The sequence below is a fragment of the Sus scrofa genome, chromosome X, assembly GCF_054392235.1.
Source record: "Sus scrofa isolate SSC_HxYL_T2T_F1_AM1 chromosome X, Sscrofa_HxYL_maternal_Yorkshire_Landrace_v2.0, whole genome shotgun sequence".
Lineage (NCBI taxonomy): Eukaryota > Metazoa > Chordata > Mammalia > Artiodactyla > Suidae > Sus > Sus scrofa.
The window spans coordinates 110676632-110697308 of NC_139401.1; the positions used below are offsets into that span (position 1 = coordinate 110676632).

At 35.3% G+C, this 20677-nt stretch overlaps 1 long non-coding RNA gene across 1 annotated transcript in view; it reads left to right on the forward strand.

Moving 5' to 3' along the window:
* LOC102165926 (uncharacterized) overlaps positions 1-20677 on the forward strand; it is a 1721850-nt gene that overhangs the window by 1650604 nt on the left and 50569 nt on the right. Inside the window, exon 11 of the long non-coding RNA XR_014835565.1 lies at positions 17093-17136. This is a non-coding gene — a long non-coding RNA (uncharacterized LOC102165926). The remainder of the gene's footprint in view (positions 1-17092; positions 17137-20677) is intronic.

Here is a 20677-nt window from a genome sequence, read left to right on the forward strand (position 1 = left end):
ACATGGAGACTAAACAACATGCTACTAAAACACCACTGGGTCAACAATGAAATCAAAAAGGAAATTAAAAAATATCTTGAGACAAATGACAATGTAAACACAAACATACAAAGATGTATGGGTTACAACATAAGAAGTTCTTAAAGTGAATACTTAAAGTGTTACAGGCCTATCTCAAAAAAACGAAAATTCCAAACAACCTAATATACCACCTAAAAGAATTAGAAAAACAAACAAAACCTGAAGTCAATATCAGGGAGGAAATCATAGCAAGCAGAGAGGAAATAAATTAAAAAGAGATTTAAAAAGCAATAGAAAAAAATCAATAAAACAAAGAACTGATTCTTTGAAAGGGTAAAAATAACCAACAAAATTACGGCCAGGCTTACCAAGAAAAAAGACAGATGACCAAAATAAACAAAATAAAAAATAAAAGCGGAGAAATCAAAGCCAAAGATACAAAAATACAGAAAAAAAAGTGATGGAATAGCATGAACAATTATATGCCAATAAATTGGAGAATACAGAAGAAATGGACAAGTTTTTAGAAACAGATCCCACCAAAATTGAATCAAGAAGATATACAAAATTTGAACAGACCAATCTCTAGAAGTAAAATAGAACCTATAATTAAAAAAAAAAAATCCCTGCAAAAGAATGTCCAGGACCTGATGGCTTAAATGTGTAATTCTACCAAACATGCAAAGAACTTATACCAATCCTTCTTAAACTCTTCCAAAAGACTGAAGAGGAGGGAACACTCCCAAAGACATGCTATGAAGCCACCATCACCTTCATACTAAAACAAAAGATATTACCAAAAAAGAATTATAGATTAATATCACTGATAAATATAGATGCAAAAATTCACAACAAAATATTAGCAAACTGAATCTAATAACACATTAAGAAGTTCATATAACATGACCAAGTGGGATTCATCTAAGGGTCACAGGGATGTTTCAACATAGGTGAATCAATCAGTGTGATGTACCACATCAACAAAAGAAAAGACAAAACTGCATAAACATCTCGATAGATGCAGAAATAGCATTTGACAAAATTCAACATTCATTTATGATTAAAAAAATACTTCTTACCATAGTGTATATAGAGGAAACATATCCTAACATAATAAAAGCTATCTATGACAAACCCATAGCCAGCATAATAGTCAATGGTGAAAAGCTGAAAGCTTTTCCTCTAAAATCTCGAACAAGATAAGGATGCGTACTCTCACCACTTCTATTCAGTATAGTACTGGAAATTCTAGCCATAGAAATCAGACAAGAAAAAGAATTTAAGTGTATCCAAATTGGAAGAGGAGAGGTAAAATTGTCATTATTTGAAGATGACATGATACTATATATAGAAAACCCTAAAAGACTCCACACAGAAACTACTAGAACTGATAAATAAATCAGCAATGTAGTAGAATAAAAAATTAACATAGGGAAATCCATTGCATTTCTTTATGCTAACAATGAAATATAAGAAAGGGAAAGTAAAAAAACACTTAAAAATCACATCAAAAAATAATATATTTAAGAATAAACCTGAGCAAGGAAGTGAAAAGACATATGCTAAGAACCATAAAACATTGATAAAGGACACTGACAGTGATTCAGAGAAATGGAAAGATACCCCATGCTCTTGGATTGGGAAAATAAATATTGTTAAAATCGCCATCCCAAAGCAATCTATAGATTTAATATGATCCCTATCACATTACCCATGACATTTTTTCACAGAAGTAAGAGAAATAATCCTAAAATTTATATGGAAGCAGAGAAGACACAGAAGTGCCAAAGTAATCCTGAGGAAAAAGAACAAAACAGGAGGCATAACTCTCCCAGAATTCAGACAATACTATAAAGCTCAGTAATCAAAATAGCATGGTATTGGCACAAAAGCAGAAATATGGATCAATGGAACAGAATGGGGAGCCAAGAAATAAACCCACACTCCTACAGTCAATTAATCTTCAACAAAGGAGGCAAGAATATAAAATGGGGAAAAGATAGTCTCTTTAGCAAGTGGTGCTAGGAAGGTTGGACAGCCACATGTAAATCAATGAAGTTAGAACACACCATCATACCATACATGAAAATAAACTCAAAATTGCTTAAAGACCTAAATATAAGACATGATACCATAAAACTACTAGAAGAGAACATAGGCAAAATATTCTTTGATATAAATCACAGCAATGTTTTCTTAGGTCAGTTCCCCAAGGCAATAGACATAAAAGCAAAAATAAACAAATGAATCCTAATCAAACTTATAAGCTTGTTCACACCAAAGGAAACTATCAATGAATCTAAAACACAACTTACATACAGACTGGGAGAAAATATTTTGCAAGGGATGTGACTAACGCGGGTTTAATTTCAAAAATATACACATAGCTCAATAACTCAATAATGAAAAATAAACAACCCACTCAAAAAATGGGCAAAATATCTAAATATACATTTTTCCAAAGGAGACATATAGTTGGCCAATAGGCACATGAAAAGAGCTCAAGATTGCTAATTATTAGAGAAATGCAAATTAAACTTCAATGAGGTACCACCTCATATCAGTCAGAATGGCCATTATTAAAAAGTTAAGCCAATATATCCATACAAAACTATAATTCAAAAGATACATGCACTCCTATGTTCATGGAAGCACCGTTTACAATAGCCACAACATGGAAACAACCTAAATGTCCATCAAGAGATGAATGGACTCTAATATATGGCACAAATGAAACTTTCCACAGAAGAGAAAATCATGGACTTGGAGAACAGACTTGTGGTTGCCAAGGGGAAGGGTGAGGGAGTAGGATGGATGGGGTGCTCAGGGTTAATAGATGTAGACTATTGCCTTTGGAATGGATTAGCAATGAGATCCTGCTGTGTAGCACTGGGAACTATGTCTGGTCACTTATGACGGAGCATGATAATGTGAGAAAAAAGAATGTATACATGTATGTGTAACTGGGTCACCATGCTGCTGTACAGTAGAAAATTGACAGAACACTGTAAACCAGCTATAATGGAAAAAAATAAAAATCATTACATTAAAAAAACAGCAAAAAAAAGGAGCTAGACCCTTTCAAGAAGATAATTTCAACATTGTACCAAAAAATACAAATATGTATTATATCCATACGCCTCATTTTAAAAGTAAAAAAAAAATATGAATGGATAAAAAAAGATGTGGCACAATGGAATACTACTTAGTCATAAAAAAGAATGAAATAAGGCCATTTGCAGCAATATGGACTTAGAGATTATCATACTATGCAAAGTAAGTCAGACTTATTTATATAATATAATATCATTTATGTGTAGAATCTAAAATATGACACAAATGAACTTATCTACAAAGCAGAAACAGACTCATAAATATAGAGAACAGACTTATTGTTGCCAAGGAGGAAAGTAGTGGGGAAGGAAGTATTGGGGGTTTTGTGTTAGCAGATACAAACTATTATATTTAGAATGGATAAACAAGGTTCCACTGTATAGCACAGGGAATTATATATCTTGTATTAAACCATAACAGAAAATAATATGAAAAAGAATAAATATATGCATAACTGAATGCTTGGCTACACACTAGAAACTAACACAATGTTATAAATCAACTATAATTTTTTTAAAAAAGCTGAAAAAAAGAACACATCAACTAAGATATTTTAAGAAAGCTATCCAAGACCACACATCTAAGAAACAGACTAAGAGAAAGGCAGAATTGGGATCTGAGCCCAGGTCTGTCTGACACCAAAGCCTGTGTTCTTTTCACTACATCTTTAATCTGTCATTATGAATTTGTTTACCAGATTAGCTAGTTGTCATCAGCAAGAGAAAGGGCCCCTGAGGATGAGACAGAGGACAAGAAAGTTCAAGAAGGAAGGAGAACAAAAGATAACAGCTCAAACACGGCTTGGCTTCAGGCCAGTTCTGTAGAGGGCTCTAGTCTCTGGCACTTTGTCTAGTTGCCTCAAGGTACACTGGTTTTGCCTGTGTTTTTTGCCCTAGGTTTGTATTGATTTCCCAACCTATAAAAACTAACTCTAATCTCAGTATTTTAATTTCCATAGCACTATGTGAAATGTTCTGAGTTTCTTCTTTGCTCTTACTTTTAAAAAATTCATATAGACCTTCCTTTTACCTTTTTATTAAAAAGCATTTTTCGTTTCTCTCCCTATTGACTTGACTCCCAATGCCTGCACTGCTGGTGATAACTGCACATCTCTATCAAGTAGACACATCGGGGGGGGGGGGAAAATAGCATCACATAGGGGCACAGGGTACTATTTAAATACAGTATATGGACAATCTGCTCCTGTGTTTGTTTTGTTTTGTCACTATTTCATCTGCTTTTCCATCAGCCCTATTATCACTGAGGAAGCTATTTCATTTGGATTTCTTTATTGTTCACTAGAGTTCAAAGCCCAATTCTCCCTCCTCACATTCTAGACATGTAGGCTGATTTGTGACATCATGGTTGTAGCCAGACAGAAAATCAGGAAGTTATCCATACTAAACAGATCTACAACAAAGAAGGTGCCAGAAGAAGGAAATAACTCAGAAATGCAGCATCAAGGAAACTTAGATACTTCTGAAAATCTGAGAGCCCTAGAAATTGGATACTGGACTTGAGGTATTTAAGAGGTAGCTCTAGCCCATGTGAGAATCTATGAAAATGCACACTGAATAATGATATGCTATTCTAAAACACCTCCAGGAGAGAAGAAAATAAGACAGTCAAATTTTAAGTCTGCTCAATTGTAGCTCTTGTCTTACAGTCAAATCTTTCTTAAACCAGAGTTGTAGCCCTTCCTAAAGCCCCCAATGCACTTACTTCTATTTAAAGAACAATTCAGATGAAGAAGATGGCTTCTGTGTATTCTTAGATCTTCAAATTTCTCCTTCCTTACTCACCCAATAGATCCTGATTGGTTAAGCTGAGTTAACAAGTAGGGTGATTAAAGAGAATAGGTGAGGGATCTGCTTTCAAATCTTCAGGAATGAATTAAGTCATACTGAACCATTGCAATCATGTATATCTATATGCATAGCTATCCCAGATCAAGATAGGACTTGAGAAAGAATCAATAAGGAAGGCAAAGCTACTGAGACATACATCCTTGGGGTCCTGTTTATATTTCTATCATTGAGTGTAAAGATATAATTGTTTTGAATTTATGCCCCATTTCCTTCATTACAGCCAGCCATGACTATCATTTTAAAAAGTATGGATTTTTTATTAACACAAGTGAATTCCACATTTCCATTTCCTGAGGAACATCCAACCTTAATATTTTCACAGAATAATAGGCCTTAAGAAGGTCTATCATATCTGAGTAGTTTATAAAAATGACTATTCTACAAAAAAGAACTGTAAATAGGACACTAATTGACCCTAAATTTGCTAATGGTTATTCCCTGTTTCTGGACATTAGTCAAGTTAATCTTTTAGCCAAGACAGCTTTTCAATGAAAACCACCAGATTAAAAACTCAAACAGATCTTTCTGGCTGACTCAGCAGCAAACTCTTTTCAAGGACATAGCTAATCTATTCTCTAGTATAACTGGAAACTTGCCACCACACTTCCTCCATTCCCTTTCCACATGCACGCTCCAACTTTTTGCTTTCCTTTCCCCATGCCAGAATCCGTCTTTTTGCCAACTTTATACTCCTACTCTGAATCATGAAAATGAGGAGAAATGTTCCCATTGAGAGACTGTAACCAACATCTTTTTGCCTCTGCCTGCAATGAAGTTTCCAGAGGCAGCAGGGTTGCTCCTAGGGTCAAAAAGAGAGTCCAATGTGCATCGTTAATCTAGAAATACCTATGTGTGACCTCTGTTTTCCTTCATTCTATATTAGCATATCCATATCCAACCAAATGGAATTTACTGCAATTTATTAGTATGCTAAGGTGATGGAAATTCATATATTATAAAAAGGCAGCTTGAAAAAAATTAAAGAAACATGAGCAGTTTATATCCCTTCCATAAAGAGATTTTCCACATAAAGAGAATTATATATGTGTATTTATATTCTTTATGTTTGTCCTTTTAATTTACACTTTAAACAATTTAAGTATTTTATTTTCCCTCCATGATCCATTCTTTAACGCTCTTTCTCACTGCATGACAAAGTGCAAGGGAGGTTGCCACTGCTATTACAATGTATCCTGATTTAGAGAAGTGAATAGCTCTCCCATCCAGCTATATCTAAGCTGACTTAAAGTTTATTTGATACTACTCTTCAATAGGTTATGTGATATGAGCATAGCATATCCCAAACCTCAAAGTTCCTAATCAAAATTCAAAATTGATTTCAAAAGATTCTTAAATGATTCTATCTTTTTAACTTTTATATAAACCTAAAATATTTCAAAATAAAAAGATTAAAAACAAAACAAAAATGAACTAGACTATTTTTTATTATATCCCAGATGTTAGTGTAAATTATTTGGAGAAACAATTTTACTTGTTATGGTCCAGACTGATGAGTGAAACAGAGTTTGGGAACACACTCTAGTAAGTTACTGTAGTACATGGTGTGGAAGTGGTGGCAAAATAGGGTAGCAAGCTAACAGGTGTCCATGTAATTGATTAAGAAGTATCAGGAGGAGCAAGAATTCTGTTTGTGATTCATGGAGTAGGTTTGCAAGATATCAGACAAAAGAAAAGAGTAAGACACAGGTAGATTCTATGACTATTAATAAGCAGTCTGTACGTTAGTAGCATCAACTGTTTGTAAATCACTGCTGTAACAAAGTACCACAAACATGGCTTAGAACAACAGCCATTTATTGTCTGACAAATCTCTAGGACAAGAGGCCAGGTGGGCTTGGCTGAATATTTTGGATAGGGTCTCACCAGGTCAAAATCAAGGAATTGGCCAATGACTTTTGTGGAAGACCTAGAGGGGAATCTGCTTCCAAAATCATTCAGATTGTTGGCAGAATTCAGTTCCATGCAGCTATAGTACTGAGTGCCCATTTCCTTACTGGTTCTCAGCTGGGGATTGTTCTCATTTACTAGAGCCTGTTCATTTTCGCTGGCCCTTGGCTCCTTTCATCTTCAAAGGTGGCAGTGCCGCAGAGGGTGGAAAACTTTGCCTGCTACATATATCTCTTCTTTTTTTTGGCCATACCTGTGGCATGCAGAAGTTCTTGGGTCAGTGAGTGAACTGGTACCACAGCTGTAACTAGAGCCACAGAAGTGACAATGCGAGATCCTTAACCTGCTGAGTCACAGAGGAACTCCTGCTTCATATATTTCTGACCTCCCTTTCTGCCTTCCTCTTCTGCTTTTAAGGGCTCATGTGAATACAGTGTTCCAGTGATAAAAACAGAAAAGATCAATGAAACCAAAAGCTGGTTCTTTGAAAAGATTAACAAAATTGATAAACTCTTACCAAGACTCATTAAGAAAAAAAGGCAGAGGGCTAAAATCAATAAAATTAGAAAAGAAAAAGAAATTACAATAGACATCACAGAAACACAAAGGATCATAAGAGCCTACTGCAAGTAACTATGCCAATTAAATGGACAACCTAGAAGAAACAGACTAATTCTTAGAAAGGTGCACTCTTCCAAGACTGAACCAGCAAAAAATAGAAAACATAAACAGACCAATTACAAGTACTGAAATTTAAGCTGTGATTTAAAAAATTGCAACAAACAAAAGCCCAGGACCAGACGGCTTCACAGGCAAATTCTATCAAATATTTAGAGAAGAGTTAACACCTATCCTTCTGAAATGACTCCAAAAAATTGCAGAAGAAAGAACACTCCCAAACTCATCTGTGAGGCCTCTATCACCCTGGTACCAAAACCAGACAAAGGTACCACAGAAAAAGAAAAATACAAGCTAATATCACTGATGAAAATAGATGCAAAAATCTTAAAATACTAGCAAACTGAATCTAACAACACATTAAAAAAATCAAGTTGGATTTAACCCACTAATGCAAAGATTTTTTAATATTTGTAAATCAAATCACACTATGATACACCACATTAACAAATCAAAGAATAAAAACCATGTGATCATTTTTGAGAAAATCCAATAACATTTAGGATAAAAAAACCTTCCAAAAGTAGACATAAAGTGAAACCACCTCAACATAACAAAGGCCATATATGTTAAACCCACAGCTGACTTCATTCTCAAAGGTGAAATGCTGAAAGAATTCCCATTAAGATCAAAAACAAGACAAGGATGTCCACTCTTGCCACTTTTATTCAACATAGTTTGAGAAGTCCTAGCCATGGAAATCAGAGAAAAAAAACAAATAAAAGAAATACAAATGGGAAGAGAATAAGTAAAAACGTCACTATTTGCAGATAACATGATACTGTACATAGAAGATTCTAAAAATGCTATCAGACCAAAACCAGACAAAGATACCACAAAAAAAAAGAAAACTACAGGCCAATTTCACTGATGAACATAGATGCAAAAATCCTCCACAAAATGCTACTAAACCGAATCCAAAAATACATTAAAAGGATTGTACATCGCGATCAAGTGGGATTTATCCTAGGGATGCAAGGATTCTTCAATATCTACAAATCAATCAGTGTGATACACCACATTAACAAAGTGAAGAATAAAAACCATATGATCCTCTCAATACACACAGAAAAAGCCTTTGACAAAATCCAACACCCATTTCTGATAAAAACCCTTCACAAAGTGGGCATAGAGAGAACCTACCTCAACATGATAAAGGCCATATATGACAAACGCAAAGCGAACATCATTCTCAATGGTGAAAAGCTGAAAGAATTCCCACTGAGATCAGGAACAAGACAAGGATGTCCACTCTCGCCACTACTGTTCAACATACTTTGGAAGTCCTATCCACAGAAATCAGAGAAGTAAAAGAGATAAAAAGAATCCAAATTGGAAAGGAAAAAGTAAAACTATCACTATTTGCAGATGACATGATACTATAGCTAGAGAATCCTAAAGACTCTACCAGAAAACTGTTAGAGCTCATCCATGAATTTGGAAAAGTCGCAGGATACAAAATTAATACACAGAAATCAATGGCATTTCTATATACTAACAATGAAAGAGCAGAAAGAGAAATTAGGGAAGCAATCCCGTTTACCATCACATTCAAAAGAATAAAATACCTAGGAGTAAACCTACCTAAAGAGACAAAAACGGTAAGACACTGCTGAAAGAAATCAAAGATGACACAAATAGATGGAAAGACATACCATGCTCTTGGATTGGAAGAGTCAACATTATCAAAATGACTATACAACCCAAGGCAATCTACAGATTCAATGCTATCCCTATCAAATTACCAAGGACATTCTTCACAGAACGTGAACAAAATATTTTAAAGTTTGGAAGCACAGAAGACCCAGTACAGCCAACGACATCCTGAGAAAGAAAAATGGAGCTGGAGGAATCAGGCTCCCGGACTTCAGACTATACTACAAAGCAACAATCATCAAAACTGTATGGTACTGGCGCAAAGACAGACATATATAGATCAGTGCAACAGGATAGAAAGCCCAGAATTCAACCCACGCACCTACAGCCAACTCATCTATGACAAAGGAAGCAAGAATATACAATAGAGAAAGGACAGCTTGTTCAGTAAGTGGTGCTTGGAAAACTGGACAGCCAATGGAAAAGAATGAAATTAAAACACTCTCTAACACCATATACAAACATAAAAACTCCAAATGGATTAAAGACCTAGATATAAGACCAGACACTATAAAACTCTTAGAGGAAAACATAGGCCAAACACTCTCCGACATAAACAACAGCAACAACTTCTCAGATCCACCTCTTAGAGTATTGACAGTAAAAACAAAAATAAACAGATGGGACCTAATCAAACTTAAAAGTTTCTGCACAGCAAAGGAAACCCTAAACAACACAATAAGACAACCCACAGAATGGGAGAAAATCTTTGCAAGTGAATCAACTGACAAGGGATTAATCTCCAAAATTTATAACCACCTCCTACCAGTCAATACCAAAAATAAATAACCCCATCAAAAAAAAAAAATGGGCAGAAGATCCAAACAGACAGTTTTCCAAAGAAGATATACAGATGGCCAAAAAAAAAAAAAACACATGAAAAGATGTTCAACATCACTCATTATTAGAGAAATGCAAATCAAAACCACTATGAGGTACCACCTTACACCAGCCAGAATGGCCATCATCCAAAAGTCTACAAACAAGAAGTGCTGGAGAGGGGGTGGAGAAAAAGGAACCCTAGTACACTGTTGGTGGGATTGTAAATTGGTGCAACCACTGTAGAAAGCAGTATGAAGATTCCTCAGAAAACTAAACATAGAACTACCATGTGATCCAGAAATCCCACTCCTGGGCATCTATCCAGAGAAAACCATGACTCACAAAGACACATGTACTCCGATGTTCACTGTAGCCCTATTTGCAATAGCCAAGACATGGAAACAACCTAAATGTCCATCGACAGAGTAGTGGATCAAGAAGAGGTGGTACATATACACAATGGAATATTACTCAGCCATTAAAAGGAATGAAATACTGGCATTTTTAGCAACATGGATGGACCTAGAAATTATCATGCTAAGTGAAGTCAGCCATACAATGAGACACCAACTCAAATGCTTTCACTGATATGTGGAACATGAAAAAAGGACAGACTGACCTTCTTTGAAGAACAGATGCTGACTCACAGACTTTGAAGAACTTATGGTCTCCGTAGGCGACAGTCTGTGGGTGGGGGGATGCATTGGGGTTGTGGGATGGTAATCCTATAAAATTGTATTGTGATGATCATTGTACAACTACAAATGTAATAAATTCATTTGAGTAATAAAAAAAAGAAAGACAAAAAAATGCTATCAGAAAACTACTGGACCTCATTAATGAATTTGGTAAAGTTGCAGGATACGAAATTAATGCATAGAAATCTCTCGCATTTCTACACTCTAACAATTAAAAATCAGAGAAATTAAAGAAGCAATCTCATTTAGTATCACATCAAAAAGAATAAAATATCTAGGACTACAACTACCTAAGGAGATAAAAGAATTGTACTCTAAAAATTATAAGACACTATTAAAAGAAATTGAAGATGACACAAATCAGTGAAAAGATATATCATGCTCTTGGCTTGGAAGGATCAATATCGTCAAAATGACTATAATATCCAAGGCAATTTACAGATTCAAGCCATCCCTATCAAACTACCACTGGCATTTTTCACAGAACAAGAACAAAAATTTTAAATTTGTATAGGAACACAAAAGACTCCAAATAGCCAAAGCAATCCTGAGAAAGAAAAAAGGAGCTAAAGAAATCAGGGTCCCTGTCTTCAGACTATACTACAAAGCTACAGTCAGCAAAACAATATGGTACTGGCACAAAAACAGAAACATAGATCAATGGAACATGCTAGGTATCCCAGAAATAAACCCACACTTATGCTCAACTAATCTATTACAAAGGAGGCAAAAATACACAATGGATAAAAGAAATTTTTCAAACTTAAATTTTTTTGCACAGCAAGGGAAGCCATAAACAAAATGAAAAGAAAACCCAAAGAATGGGAGAAAATATTTACAAATGAAGGGACTGACAAGAGATTAATCTCCAAAATATACAAATAATTTATGCAGCTCAATATCAAAAACCAAAGAGCCCAATCAAAAAATGGGCAGAAGATTTAAATAGATATTTCTCCAAAGACACAGTTGGTCAAAAATACATGAAAAGATGCTCAACATTGCTAATCATTAAAGAAATGGAAATAAAGCTATTATGAGGTACTACCTTACAGCAGCCAGTATGGCCTTCATCAAAAAGTCTACAAATAATAAATGCTGGAGAGGTTGCAGAGAAAAGGGAACCCTTTTTCACTACTGGTGGGAATGTAAATTGGTGAAACCTCTATCGTGGAGGTTTCTCAGAAAACTAAAAGTATAGTTACCATATGACCCAGCAATTCCACTCCTGGGCATCTATCCAGAGAAAACCATAATTTGAAAATATACATCCACCCCAATGTTCATTGCATCAATATTAATGATAGCCAAGACATGGAAACAACCTGAATGTACACTGACAGAAGAATGGATAAAGAAAATATGGCACATGTACACAATGGAATATTACTCAGCCATAAAAAGATTGAAATAATGCTATTTGCAGCAACATGGATGAACCTAGAGATTATCATACTAAGTCAGACAGTGGAATACAAACATCATAAGATATCACTTATGTCTGGAATCTTAAAAAAAGGGTAAAAATGAACGTATTTGCAGAACAGAAACAGACTCACAGACTTTGAAAACAAACTTATGTTTACCAAAAAGGACAGGTGGGAGGGAGAGAGGGACTAGGGGTTTGGGATTGGTTAATGCACACCGAGGTATATGGAATGACTCACCAATGGGGACCTGCTGTATAAAAAGGGAATGCTACCCAATATTCTATGATAATCTATATGGGAAAAGATATGAAAAAGAATGAATATATGTGAATATATATATACACACACACATACTTATACATATATATCTGAATCACTCTGTTATACAGAAATTATCATAACATTGTAAATCAACTATACTTCAATAAAACTTTAACAAAAACAATGAAATCAACCAATTGGCAAAGTCCATTTGCCATGTACAATAGCATGTAAGGTATAAATACAGTCTTGGGGTTTATTGGGTGGAACCTTCTTGTAGGCAACCACAGGCTTCCAGCTCAGATGCATCCTAAAGTCATACTGTGCAGCCTCTGTCAAACCTTCACTATCACCAATGCCTCACACATAGGATCTTAATGTATCAAAAGTAAATGCAACCAACAGAACTCTGCTGAACTCCATTTCCCATAATGCCACTGTATTCAAAGGCAAACACTTAACATCAATTAGGCATCAAATTGTTAAATTATCCAAATTATGAAAGACTAGAAGAATGTATTTAACTGTAAATGACTATATCGCTAGCTTGATTTCCATACAACTCTTGAAACAATGCTTATATGAGTGTGGAAAAGGACATCTGGAAATAAAGACTCTGAAGTGCTCCCCCAAATGAGCATATTAGTAAGACGGCAAACTGTGTTTGAGTTAAAACCCTGTGCCATGAAACATATGGGAGAGAAATACATATTGTTCAGTATTTTCCATAAACCTAAACAAAAGTAACTACCTTCTTTATAGGAAAATTCAAAGATGAGGAGCCTACCCTGGAAGAGGACTAGTGATGACACTAAAAGGCTCTAAATAAATCCATTTGTCAAAAAAGAAACAACCAAAAAAAGTTCTAATCTAGCTTCAAAAATGCCCCTGTAATTGATTTTTTTCTCGTTTTTCTGAACTGATTATAGAACCTGATTATAAGGCCAGCCTACTGACAGAACAAAAAAGTATTATAAACCATACACGAAACACAAGAAATCATAGCACTATCCTCTCCAGGAATGTTCCAAAATCTAATCCCAAGGATATCTGATCCATGTAGCTCAGCCATACAATTTCTGCATTTTGAAATGTAAAGTGATTCAGTGAATCATTTAAATTTACTTTAACTGATTATTAATATTGCAATAAAGGGCTTAAGAATATGAAAAATTAAAATTCTTTTAACTCTGCTGTAGAGCAGCAATGTGTTCATTTGCAAGGATTTTCCTATCAACAACTCCGATTGGCCTGTCCATGTGTATTTGGAACAACTCTTCACGTACTGACTATTAAGTAATGTGGTTTGTCAGGGGAAAAAGGGCTTCATTACCATTGCAAATCATTCACTTGCAGGAAAACATCATCCGCTCCATTTCCACAGCTGTTTTGTCTTAAATACCTACCCATTAATGCTCTGTATCTCAGAAGACATGTTTACTTAACTCAAGGAAACAACAGTAGTCTTAGAAGATTAAGGAGCATTTTCTTGGCTTTTATGAGAATATTATTTTTTCCCTTTGTGTGTGTGATTCTCATTTGCACTTCAGTTTCCTCTACGTTGCTTTCTTTAACCCAAAATTCAGAAATGATTGCTTGATGTGCTTTGTGCCATTTTACTCAGAGTTAATATTTCTTCTCCCCCTAACACTTTCTGAACCTTCACATTTAAAGACAATAAATTTGCTATGCTTGTACTCTATAAATAGAGATGGTAAATCTTAATTATACTTTCAAATTGCAGTGTCTGTTTCCAGCTGTGCATATGAATGTTTCTGATCAGGATGTATGTTCCAGTATGTTTATTTTTAATCCCAAATTATATCCTTCACAAGCCAAGACCAAATGTGAAATGATCAACTTTTATTTGCAGACACGTGTCAACTGCTTGTTAAGAGTTCCATTCGTGAAGCTTTCTTGATATAGCTCCTTGAGAGTTCCCCTTTGCCTGTAGCATGAGGGAAGACATAGCCTGAAAGTTTTCATAGGGAAAGGTGGGTTTGCCTACTGTACTTCCCAAAGCTTACCAAGTGAGGCGCCTTAGCCTTGGCAGATGTGTGGCACCTCCATGTATTTTTCTGGATCTTTTCTGGAGAATCCTAATAGATTTTGAGAGAGCTGGAATTCTTAAGGAGATTTAGATTTGAAAAGTGAGCCAGATGCAGTCCCTTAGGCTATTTGTAAGATTATCAGTAGATGAGCTACAACATGGATTTAAAACATCTTCCAATGTGGCTTCAAACTAATTAAAGAAAAAAAAAAGGGAAAAAAAAACCCTGCAATATAGCACTGAATGGAAGAGTATGCTTAAAATTCACCCATGGTATTAGCTTAGTTATTTTCTATTCTTCACTAACTAGTCACCCGCAGAGGCTAAGAACTACTTTTTTCTTCACACTATATGCTATTTTGTCTTAAGATAATGCAGTTTGAATAATTTGATAATCCAAGGCTTTCAGCATTCTTGGAAAGACAGAATAATTGGAACAAGTATGGCTTTATTAATCATCCCACAGAGAGCAAAGAGAGCAGAAAAAGTAGTGGGTTTCAGACTGAAAGACCAGTAAGCAAAGATGGAAGAAGTATTTGTTATTATAAAGGGTTTGGCTTTAGAGATTTTTTATTGCCAGTATTATCTATACATGATATAAGATAACTGGGCCTAACTTGTGGACACATTGGGTAATTTATAAGAACCATTAAATAACCTTTTTGCTAAAGCAACACCAACTCAAGAGTTTTTAGTTGCAAAGGTATATTGAAGTTTTTTGATAAGGAGGGAGAAGTGTTCGTTGGTTAGTGGATGGTTGTGAGTTGAGGCTACTAAACACTGAAGAGTTAAAAGCAATCCCAGCAGCAAAAGTTAAGTTTACATAAATACAATAGTTATTACTCTGTTTACATTAATAAATCTATTTTTCATCTGACAAATCTATGTCCCTTATAAGATTTGATTTTGTCCTTATAAAATTATAGTCATAAGGAATTGTGTTAAATTTTCAAATACTGAATTTCATTTCATCTGAAAATCCAAGATTTTGAGTACGCAAGAATGATACTTATTGAAAGTAATGCCTATAGAGAAGTCTAAAAATGTTTCAAGGTATCTAGGGGGTGAGGGAGATATGGATAGTGATTTGCGTTCAAATCCAAATACAGTTTTCTAATAGGCACTTAAAATTTAACATTTCCAAAACTGAACACTTAATTCCCCTCCCTTATAAAAAACCCTTTAGTATTCCCCATATAAGTGAAATGGTATCATTACCTCAAGCAAAGCCTGGACATTATTATTGATTTTGCTTTCCCCTCACACATCTTCTCGCTATGCCATTTAATTCATCAGCAAGTCCTGCTTATTCTTCTCCAGAAGATAAGTTGAGTCTGACCAACTGTCTTAATGTCTACCATCCAATCCAAGCCACCATCATTTCTCACTTAGACAACTGCAACTGAATCCTAAATGTTCTCTCTGTGTCCATGTTTGACTCCCTATATTCTAATCTCTATAGAATAAAAAGTAATATTTCAAAAATGCAATACACAGCACTTCTCTACTCAAAACATACCAATGGCTTCCAATTACCATTGTACACAGAATAAAATGAAACTTCATATTACTAGGCCTGCAGACCGATTTTCTGCCTACTACTTCAACCTCAACACTCCCCCTTTATTCGCTATACTTCAACAACAGCCTTGTTTACATTTTCAAGTGCTCATGCATATTACAATCATATAGCCTTTGCACATTTCCTTCCTTCTGCCTGTAATCCTCCAACCCGTATTTTCACAGAGGTGGTTCCTTGTTGCCATTTCAGTACAAGTTTAAATATAACTTTCTCATATAAACCTACTCTGATTACTCAATTTAAAATAGCACCTTTTGGAATTCCCACTATAGCCCAACAGGATCTGTCGTGGCCTCTTGGGAGTGCTGGGACACAGGTTTGATCCCCTGCCTGGGGCAGTGGATTAAGGATCCAGCTGTGTAGCTCAGGTTTCAGCTGCTGCTGGGATCTGCTCCCTGACCCAGAACTCCATATGCCTGTGAGGCAGCCAAAAAAGGGGGAATAAAAAGTAGCTCCTTCCTTTTTCCTATTTAATACATTAACATATTTTTTTTCTGTCTGCTAGAGAGCAAGGACACTATCTCTCTAGTTATCTGCTATATTCCCAGAGTCTAAAGTTTGTTGGGCACATAGTAGGTCCTCAAATATTTGTTGAGTAAATATATATACTTTTTTTTTTGTTTTTGTCTTTTGTCTTTTTTAGGACGGCACCTGTGGCACATGGAGGTTCCCAGGCTAGGGGTCTAATGGGAGCTGTAGCAACTGGCCTATGCCAGAGCCACAGCAATGCCAGATCTAAGCCATGTCTGGGACCTATACCACAGCTCACAGCAATGCTGGATTCTTAACCCACTGATCGAGGCCAGGGATCAAACCCGCAACCTCATGGTTCCTGGTCGGATTTGTTTCCGCTGCCCCACAACGGGAACTCCTACATATACTTTTGATTTAGCTGAATGCCAACATTATTTTGTTTACTTATGTTTGGTGTTGTTTTCCTTTCTTTTTTCAAATCACACTAAAACAGTCAAACTTCTTTTTAAAAAGTTTTGTTTTCCTTTCAGGCCTATATCCCTGGAACCACTGTATAATCTAGAGTGTGGAATATGTAAGTAGTTGAGAAGGATGTCCATGTATACATATTATGTATACTCCAAATGCAGCTATTTTTTTGATGAACTCTCTCAAAGATTTTCTCATTTCATTGAGAACATGATTTTGCCTTGATAACTTTTGACTTGGTGATTTATGTATATGTGGAGATTCATTTCATGCAAACTCGAATTGTTCCTTTGAAGCCTGATTGTTTCTAGAGTTTGGGGTTTCTGTAGAGCTTAGAACCTTCAAGTAAAGTGAATCATCTTAATATATGTGATGACAAATTACAAACATCAATATCAGGTAAGTAACAACTCTATTTAACCTAAAGAAAGTTCTCTTCCTTGTAACTCAGTTTCCCCATGCATAAATGGAGTTAAACTAGATGAACTCTAAGATCCCATCATTCTTCATCATTATTTACTATTATAGAGGACTTCGTTGTCCCTGTGCAGTTTTTTTTTTAATGTAAAATAGGTAATGTTCTGCTAAGAATGAAGAAAATGGTAGCAGTGCTAAGTAAATGTTTGTTAATGTATATGCAGAAAGATTACTGGACAGATTAAAAGGAAATTGTTATGAACATGTAGAGAAAAGATAAACAATGGAGTTGAAACAACAGGGTAGCCATCTGGAAATAGGTTAAAGTTGGCTCTCTACTTTCAAGAAAAATAAATTACAGGTGAATCAAAGATTTAAATTTATTTCAGTAAGTAATAAAATTACTAGGAAAAACACATGGAGGAACTGTTTTAAACCATAGAGTGGTAAAGGCCTCTCTAAGAGTGACAAAAAATACAGAAGATATAATTTAAAAGCCCGAATTTTAAAAACTGATACAATTTAATACAATTCTAAAAAATATGCATTAAAAATAAAATCAATGGGACATAATTAAACTCAAAATGTTTTGCACAACAAAGGAAAGCATTTAAAAAATGAAAAGACAACTCAGAGAAAGGGAAAAAAATCTTTGCAAATGATGTAAAATGCAAAGGCCTAATCTCCAAAATATGTAAACAACTCATACAACTCAACAACAAAAAAATAAACCATCCAATTAAAAAAGCACAGAAGACCTAAATAGATGTTTCTCTGAAGAAGACATATGGATGACCAACAGGAAGATGAAAAAAATGCTCAACCTCACTAATTATTAGAGAAATGCAAATCAAAATTACAATGAGGTACCACCTCATGCCAGTCAGAGTGGACATCATTACAAGTCAACAAATACAAATGCTGGAGAGGGTGTGGAGAAAAGGATACCTTCCTTCACTTTAGGTGCGAATATAAATTGGTACAATTACTATGGAAAACAGTATGGAGGCACCTCAGAAAACTAAATATAGAACTAACACATGATCCATCAATCCCACCTCTGGGCATATATCTGGACAAAACGTTCATTTAAAAATATACATGGGGAGTTCCCGTTGTGGTGCAGTGGTTAACAAATCCGACTAGAAACCATGAGGTTGCAGGTTCAATCCCTGGCCTTGCTCAGTGGGTTAAGGATCTGACATTGCCGTGAGCTGTGGTGTAGGTCACAGACGCGGCTTGGATCCTGCGTTGCTGTGGCTGTGGCGTAGGCCAGCGGCTACAGCTCGGATTAGGCCCCTAGCCTGGGAACCTCCGTATGCCGTGGGTACAGCGCTAGAAAAGGCAAAAAGACAATAAATAAATAAATAAATAAAAATATACATTGACCCCCATGTTCATAGCAGTATAATTCACAATAGCCAAGACATGGGAACAACATAATGTCCATTGAAAGACAAATGGATTAAGAAGATGTGGTACATATATGCAATGGAATACTACTCAGACATAAAAAAGGACAAAATAATGCCATTTGTAGCAACAGAGAGGCAACTAGAGATTCTCAGACTAAGTAAAGTAAGTCAGAAAGAGAAAGACAAATACCATGTGATATTACTTATATGTGGATTCTAAAATATGGCACAGATGATCCTATCTACAAAACAGAAACAGATCAGGGATGGGAGTACAGCAAAGGGAACTGTGTGTGACTTAATCACTTTGCTATACAACAGAAATTGAAGAACAAATGTAAATCAACTATATTTTAATAAAAAAATATATATATAGATGACCAACACAAATGAAAAAAAACTCAAATGGCAAATAACAAGCTAGGAAAACATTTACAATTCATATCACAATTAAAGTATTTTACTTATTACATAAAGAATTCCTAAAAATCAATAAGGAAATTAATATTAACCCAAAATAAAATGATAAAAATATATAAATAAGCATTTCACAGAGATAAAAATACAAAGAGTTTTTAAATATATGAAATAAATGAAATGTTGTACTGTGCTGGTGAGAGTTTGAGAAAACACTCTTATACATTACTGGTGAGAGTATAAACTGGTACAACCACTGTAAAGGACAAGTAGGCTATAACCACAAAACTTACAAATATTAGTCAGGTTTCTCCAGATAAACAGAACCAATAGGAAACTCTGTGTGTGTGTGTGTGTGTGTGTATGTGTGTGTGTGTGTGTAAAATGAGATTTATTCTAACAAATTGGTTCATGCTTTTGTGAAGATTGAGAAATCCCATGATCTGCCATCTTTAAGTGGGAGACCCAGGAAACCAGTAAAACTGGTGGTATCAATTCTGATTCAAGTCCAAAGACTTGAGAACCAGGAGCACTGTTGGTATAGTTCCCAGTAAAATAGCAACAGATCAAGATCTCAGCCCAACAGTCAGGCGGAGAGAGAGAATTCAATTCCAACTTTTTTCTATTCAAGCCCTCAACTGATTGGATAATTGCCCCTCATCATTGCCTTGGGGAGAATAATCTGCTTTATTCAGTCTGCCAGTTCAAATGCTAATCTCTTCCATAAACATTCTCATAAACATACCCAGATTAGTGTATAACCAGGTATCTGGGCATCCCTTGGCCCAGTCAAGTTGACACATAAAATTAAATCTTCGCACACATATTTTTGACCTACCAATTCCATTTCTAAATATTTATCCTACAGATATGCTCACCTATTTACGCAATTAACTATAGAAAAGGATATTTCTAGCAGTAATCTTTGTAATACCTATTCAAAAAATAAATGATATTTTTTAAGCAGAGAGAAATGTCTGTTAGGAAACTTTCAGGCAAAACTGAAAATACAGAGAATTATAATTGTCTCTGCTTTTGTACCTCTTTATCCTTTCACTACTATCTTCTTCCTCAAGGCCTCTCTAGACTCTGTCCTTTTCCTACACTTTTCCCTCAACAAATAGGACTTTTGGCTTCATTTATTTAGGACCTTTACAGGTGTCCCCGAGTCATCCATTTTTCTTATTCTCACTAAAGTGTTAATGGCTGATGATTTGATCTATTACTCTTTCCACCTAAATTTTATTTTTTAAACATAAGCTTTGAATCAAAGGTAACAATCAAAAATATTTTACATTTGCATTCCCATCGTGGTACAGTGGAAACAAATTTGACTAGGAACCATGAGGTTGAGGGTTTGATCCCTGGCCTCACTCAGTGGGTTAAGGATCCGGCGTT